This window comes from Giraffa tippelskirchi, chromosome 8 (assembly GCF_054371585.1).
Source record: "Giraffa tippelskirchi isolate mGirTip1 chromosome 8, T2T-mGirTip1v1.2.pri, whole genome shotgun sequence".
NCBI classification, from domain to species: Eukaryota; Metazoa; Chordata; class Mammalia; order Artiodactyla; family Giraffidae; genus Giraffa; species Giraffa tippelskirchi.
This window is the reverse complement of record NC_137282.1, coordinates 83212961-83220588: the sequence shown is the minus strand read 5'-3', so window position 1 is coordinate 83220588 and position 7628 is coordinate 83212961. Positions and strand designations below refer to the sequence as shown.

Here is a 7628-nt window from a genome sequence, read left to right as displayed (position 1 = left end):
TTCAGCATCAGTCCTTCCAATGAATATTCAGGATTGATTTCCTTTAGAATTGACTGGTTTGATCTCCTTGCAGTCCAAGGGACTCTCAAGAGTCTTCTTCAGCACCACAGTTCAAAAGCATCAATTCTTCAGGGCTCAGTCTTCTTTATGGTCCAACTCTCACATCCACATATGGAGGGGGGCGCATAAATTAGGAGTTTGGGATTAACAGGTGTACACCATTATATACAAAGTAGATAAATAACAAGGACCTGCTGTATAGCACAGGAAACTATATTCAATTTCTTATAATAATCTATAATGGAAAAGAATCTGGAAGAGAACATATATACACAGATATATGTGCATGTATATAAAAAACTGAATCACCTTGCTATGCACCTGAAACTAGCACAACACTGTAAACCAACTATACCTCAGCTGCTCTGCAGATATTGGACCTGCCAACATCATCGGAGCAGCTGTCCTGTTGCACCTGTGACATTGGGGCAGAGAGGAAGCAACTATTTCTATACTCAGTGCTCATAACAGTGAGTGCTAAGTATGGTTTATAGCCAGACATTGCTGAGAGAAAAAAAAACTAACAAAAAATTTTAAAAACCTATACTTCAATTTAAAAAATCATAAAATTTAAAAAAAGCATGAATGCTAGTCCAAATTGAGATGTGCTATTTAAGATTAAATTCACATTGAATTTAATATAAAAATGTAAAATATTCATTAATTATTTTTATGTTAATTGAATGTTGAAGTGATCATATTTTGAAGATACTGGAATAAGTAAAATAAGTTATTAATATTAAAACTAAAAAAAGTTGTATGGAAAATCCATTCCCCAAGGAAATGAGGGATTAAAAATCTCAATAATAAAGACCCTGGAGTCTAGAATTTAGGATCATTCTATCATTATTGTCTTTTTAAAGAAATTAACAATGAACAATGACTGGAGGATGTGTTTAAATAACTTATTCCATTATCATCCCTCAGCAGGGGATGGGGAACAAGTAAGAGCTAAATATTAGTTACTATCATATAACTATGCAGCAGGAGCTACCACTTGCTGTGATACTGCACAAGATTCTTAACTTCTCTGAGCCTTGGTATCCACATCTACTAAATGGGTGTAATATTATCAGCTTCACAAGAGTTATTGAAAGGATATAGATAAATCATTTGTGCGTATACTTGTCACAAATACGGCCATGTAGCATTTTACTTAACATGGTGAAGAGTGCCAAGCACTACTATAAGTGAAATAAATTTAAAAACTAGGATTTGAACCCCAGGCAGCCTAGTTCTGAATCCTAGAGCTTCAATCACTGTTCTGAGCAGCTTCAATATACACATATGCACTCAAATGGGGAAATATAAACAGTAATGATTATTTCTACAATTAAGGTTATATCTGTTAGCTATTGCTGTATAACAAAATGTGTCAAAGTACAGTGGCTTAAAGTAACTATAATTTAGTATTTCTCACTAGTCTATATGTCAGTGGGTAGTTTTGCTGATCTGGCTCGCACTTGGCTGATCTTGGCTAGACTTACTTATGAGTCTGTGGACAGCTCACAGATTGGCTAGAGGCTGACTGGTCTTGGATAGCCTCAGGTGACCTGAATCTTTCCTATGCATATTTTACAATCTTTTAGTGGGCTAGCATTGGTCATGTTCTCAAGGTTATGGCAGAGATTCAATAACAGCCAAACTGAATTCAATGCACACTTCACACCACATTTATTAACATCCCATTGGCTAAAGCAAGTCAAGTGGCTGACCACAGAGTCAAGAGCTGGGGCAAAATGCCCCTCCCAAAACAGGAGGAGTGGAAACTTGGGGCTTTCAATGCAATCCATTGCAGAAATACTCAGAATCATAGGGGCAGCAGAATTAAACCTGAAAATGAATTCCTTAAACAAATATGTTACCAAAAACCTAAATGAAACCATGAAGAATAAATATACCTAAAATTGTCTTGTGATTTATAAAACACAATATTAAGTTAAATTATTAACATTTGATTAGGACTCTAACATAAGTGATACCACATGTATTTTTACATATAATTCTCATAATATATCACAGAGAAGACAGGGCAGAGTTTCAGGAACCAACTTCCCTTCAGTTATTTTTACAACACAGATTATACTAGTGAAAACTGGCAAATTTTGTAATATCTTACTTTATTAAGAGACAGCAAGCTGGTTATAATGAGAATCAACCCCATTGATCATAATGACGGTTGTGATGGCTTCAAATTCAATTTGTAAAATATTTCATCAAATTAAGAATTTCAATGTGGTATTTCTGGGTTAAAAGCCAAGATAATATTTTATGATACCAGGTAAAATGATTTTGCTGTTAACATAAGTATAGCTCTAAAATACACAGTAGAACCTTTTTATGTAGATGGCATTTAGAGATAAGAATAATCATCATGATATTTCTCCTGTATAGCAACAGGAGATATAATATACATACTCTGAGCAAGAGGAAGATTCTTTAACAAGAAATATTTGAATGTGTGGTGCAGACACCACTTATAAGATGTGTAGGCTTGGATAAACTACTTACTCTCTCTGTACCTTAGTGTTCTCATCTATAAAAGGGAAGTAATAATAGTGCTTATTTCACAGGGCTGTTAAGAATTCACCAACTTTGTTCTTTCTTTTCATGATTATTCTTGAGTTAATGTTTGTTGAAATAATAATTAAAATAAGAATAAATGTATTCTTGAAATAATAAGATAATTCTTGAAATTTTTCATTATTCTTTTAATTTCCATATGAATCATATGATCAGTTTTTCAGTTTCTACATCATTGTACTATTTTTTTTAATTTAAAAAAATTTTGGCCATGCCAAGCAGCTTGTGGGATCTTAGTTCCCCAACCACAGATCGAATTGGTGCCCCCTGCAGAAGAAGGGTAAGGTCCTAACCACTGGACTGCCAGGGTATTTCCTTATTCCCTTTGATTAAGCAAATTATATATAGAATTTGGGCTTTCCAGGTGGCTCAGTGGTAAAGAATCCACCTGTCAATGCAGGAGATGTGGGTTTGATCCCTGGGTCAGGAGGAGCCCCTGGAGGAGGGCATGGTAACCCACTTCAATATCCTTGCCTGGAGAATCCTATGGACAGAGGAGCGTGGAGAGGACACAGTCCATGGGGTCACAAAGAGTCAGACACAACTGAGCTGCACAGCACGAGCACGTATACAGAATTTAAATGAACCAAATTGTATTTGCATTTTACAGAATCTAAAGCCTCCAATTAAGGAGATGTGCAGATGGGAGTCTTCCATTTATCAGCCATCTTCTGTGGAGGTACAATATCATCGCCTAGCTTTAGGGGACACTAAATAACCAAACTAAAGGAAAAGGGATGAAGAGTTTCAGAGAACTGAGTAATCAGGGACTTTCTAGACACTATGGAAATGTCTAGGACTATGTCTAGGACTATAATACCAGGGCTCAGAAGTGATGGGAGTTGAAGGGTTATAGGAGAATTGAGAAAGGTGATATAATCGAGAAGGGCATGGTTTATGTGGAGACCACAGGAATCACACAATTCCTACCATGCCACCCTATGCCATTTAGTTAGGTTCCCTTTCCATACACTTCCCTCCAGGATTTTTAAACTCAGCCGATTGGAGGATTTTCTCCTGGTGAATAAACCTCTAGATTGTAGTGGAAAATAATGTCTGCTTTATAATAAATGTTTGCTGAATGTATTTGCAGAGTATACTGTAGTAGCCCACCTTTTCTAAGATTATATGCAATGCATGAAAAAGTACTATAGAAACTCTAACACATATGAGGCAAGACAAAGAACAAAGGCATTCTGAGAATTCTAAGGGCACCTATTTGCTTTAAACAGAAGAGTAAACTTGTCAGCAAGTCATTAAGAAAAAGCATCACTGGAATGAAACGCTCTAAGCATTTGTTATTACTTTAAAAATACTCAAAAGGTTACCCAGCAAACTGTATGGGCTGGAAAGTTTCCATTCTCACTTATAAGGACTGCAGTATAAGTGAGGCACCCAATCTTCAGCCAACAGTTATTTTGCACAGACAGTCCCTCACTAATACTTGTTGCTTAAGGGGGCTAGTCCAATTTGATGAAAGTCTGAATGAGAAAATATTTTGATAAAGTTGTTTGATAGAAACATATGGTAAGATATAGCAAAATATGTTTTTTTCCAGTAATGAATCTGTTATCTTCTTCAAATACAATTGATAATTAGTCTATTATGTATATCAGTTCCATTCAGTCGCTCAGTGTGTCCAGCTCGTTGCAACTCCATGGACTGAAGCATACCAGGCTTCCCTGTCCATCACCAACTCCCAGAGCTTTCTCAAACTCATGTCCACCAAGTCAGTGATGCCATCCAACCATCTAGTCCTCTGTTGTCCCCTTCTCCTCCCGCCTTCAATCTTTTCCAGCATCAGGGTCTTTTCTACATGCAAAGGCATTAAACTTATGTCACTGGAAGAATCCTCCTAATGTTTGTTTGTTTGCTTGCTTGCTTGCTTGCTTGCTATTTTCTTTCAGGTAATCTCAACATGGCTCAGATGGTAAAGAACCTGCCTGCAATGTAGAAGACCCAAGTTCAATCCCCGGGTGGGGAAGATCCCCTGGAGAAGGGAATGGCTCCCCACTCCAATATTCTTGCCTGGAAAATTCCATGGACAGAGGAGCCTAGTGGGCTACAGTCCATGGAACCGCAAAGTGTCGGACAGGACTGAGTGACTAACACAATCTCAACATTTCTTCTGGGATCTATTTTTATGTATTCATTTGCATAGAGTTCTAAGTGGTTGTATTGTTTGCTGGGCTGATTTTTTTTCAGTATGTTTTGGTAAGAAAGCAAACAAACCCAGCCCATGTCTGTTTTATTCTGAATTCCCTTATAGTGGGATCCAAATGAAAGAGATCATACCTTCATAAAAGGTCTCTGACAGAGCCTCAGGTGTGGTTCTGGAATAAAGGCCGGACACAGAAAACAGTGAGAAGAAGGGAGGGAGAAAGGGAGGGAGGATGGGAAAGATACAGCCAGCCAGTACTGCATGCTCTTGGAAGCTCCAACTTGGACTTGAGTCACACATGCCAGGGAAAGAAAACCTCAAGGCTCCAAATACATAGGAACCACTTCGGTCATTCATATATATTCAAGAAACACTTATGGAGAAGCTAATATTCACCAAGTACTGACTGTGCACTGGAAAAAATACCAAAAGCAGTATTATCATGGCCCCAGGGGCCATAGTATAGCAAGGAATATGAACAAAGAAACCAGTTACGGTAATTTGCAGTAAGTAAGGTAATCCTACTTGTTCTGACAAACCACCCCCCTCCCCAAATCTTTATGACAGATGTTTATTTCCTGCTCATGTAACAGTATGACACAGGCTTCCTGATGAGTTGGCAGCTATCAAAACGTGAATTCAAAAGACCAAGGTTTATACCATCTTGTGGCTTCAGCATCGTCATCATTTGGTCTTCACAGTTACATTAAGAACACAAATTGCTGGACTTCCCTGGGGTGCAGTGGATAAGAATCCACCTGCCAATGGAGGGGACATACATTCGATCCCTGGTCCGGGAAAATTGCTCTTGCTGTGGAACAACTAAGCTCATGTGCCACAACTACCAAGCCCGCCTGCTGCAACTACTAAAGCCCACATGCTCTAGGGCCCGAGAAAGGGCCTGTGTTCAGCAGCAGGAGAATTCACTGCAATGAGAGGCCCTCACACTGCAACTAAGAGTAGCCTCGCCTTGCCACAACTAGAGAAAGGCTGCACGCAGCAACAAAGACACGGCACAACCATAAATAAATAATTTTTTTAAAAATACAAATTTCCAGTTCAGTTCAGTTCAGTCACTCAGTCGTGTCCGACTCTTTGCAACCCCATGAACCGCAGCATGCCAGGTCTTACTGTCCATCACCAACTTGCTGAGTCCACCCAAATCCATGTCCATCGAGTCGGTGATGCCATCCAACCATCTCATCCTCTGTTGTCCCCTTCTCCTGCCCTCAGTCTTTGCCAGCATCCCCAGGGGCTTTTCCAGTGAGTCAGCTCTTTGCATCAGGTGGCCAAAGTATTGGAGTTTCAGCTTCAACATCAGTCCTTCCAATGAACACCCAGGACTGATCTCCTTTAGGGTGGACTGGTTGGATCTCCTTGCAGTCCAAGGGACTCTCAAGAGTCTTCTCCAACACCACAGTTCAAAAGCATCAATTCTTTGGAGCTCAGCTTTCTTTATAGTCCAACTCTCACATCCATACATGACTACTGGAAAAACCACAGCGTTGACTAGACAGACCTTTGTCGGCAAAGTAATGTTTCTGCTTTTTAATATGCTGTCTAGGTTGGTCATAATTTTCCTTCCAAGGAGTAAGTGTCTTTTAATTTCATGGCTGCAATCACCATCTGCAGTGGTTTTGGAGCCCAGAAAAGTAAAGTCAGCCACAGTCTCCACTGTTTCCCCATCTATTTGCCCTGAAGTGATGGGACCGGATGCCATGATCTTAGTTTTCTGAATGTTGAGCTTTAAGCCAACATTTTCACTTTCCTCTTTCACTTTCATCAAGAAGCTCTTTAGTTCTTCTTCACTTTCTGCCATAAGGGTGGTGTCATCTGCATATCTGAGGTTATTGATATTTCTCTCGGCAATCTTGATTCCAGCTTGTGCTTCCTCCACACCAGCGTTTCTCATGATGTACTCTGCATATAAGTTAAAAAAGCAGGATGACAATATACAGCCTTGATGTACTCCTTTTCCTATTTGGAACCAGTCTGTTGTCCCATGTCCAGTATTAACTGTTGCTTCCTGACCTGCATACAGGTTTCTCAAGAGGCAGGTCAGGTGGTCTGGTATTCCCATCTCTTTCAGAATTTTCCACAGTTTATTGTGATCCACACAGTCAAAGGCTTTAGCATAGTCAATAAAGCAGAAATAGATGCTTTTCTGGTACTCTCCTGCTTTTCCGATGATCCATCAGATGTTGGCAATTTGATCTCTGGTTCCTCTGCCTTTTCTAAAACCGGCTTGAACATCTGGAATTTCATGGTTCACATATTGCTGAAGCCTGGCTTGGAGAATTTTAAGCATTACTTTACTAGCGTGTGAGATGAGTGCAATTGTGCGGTAGTTTGAGCATTCTTTGGCATTGCCTTTCTTTGAGATTGGAATGAAAACTGACCTTTTCCAGTCCTGTGGCCACTGCTGAGTTTTCCAGCCTTGCTGGCATATCGAGTGCAGCACTTTCACAGCGTCATCTTTCAGAATTTGAAATAGCTCAACTGGAATTCCATCACCTCCACTAGCTTTGTTCTTAGTGATGCTTCCTAAGGCCCACTTGACTTCACATTCCAGGATGTCTGGCTCTAGGTGAGTGATCACACCATCGTGATTGTCTGGGTCGTGAAGAACTTTTTTGTACAATTCTTCTGTGTATTCTTGCCACCTCTTCTTAATATCTTCTGCTTCTGTTAGGTCCATACCATTTCTGTCCTTTATTGAGCCCATCTTTGCATGAAATGTTCCCTTGGTATCTCTAATTTTCTTGAAAAGATCTCTAGTCTTTCCCATTCTATTGTTTTCCTTTATTTCTTTGCATTGATCGCT

The 7628-nt window shown here is 39.5% G+C and overlaps 1 non-coding gene across 1 annotated transcript; it reads left to right on the top strand.

Moving 5' to 3' along the window:
* The first annotated feature begins 428 nt into the window (after positions 1–428).
* On the top strand, positions 429–564 carry LOC145519321 (small nucleolar RNA SNORA43). Its single transcript, XR_014063727.1, has one exon. It is a non-coding gene; the product is annotated as a small nucleolar RNA SNORA43 (small nucleolar RNA).
* The last annotated feature ends 7064 nt before the right edge of the window (positions 565–7628 follow it).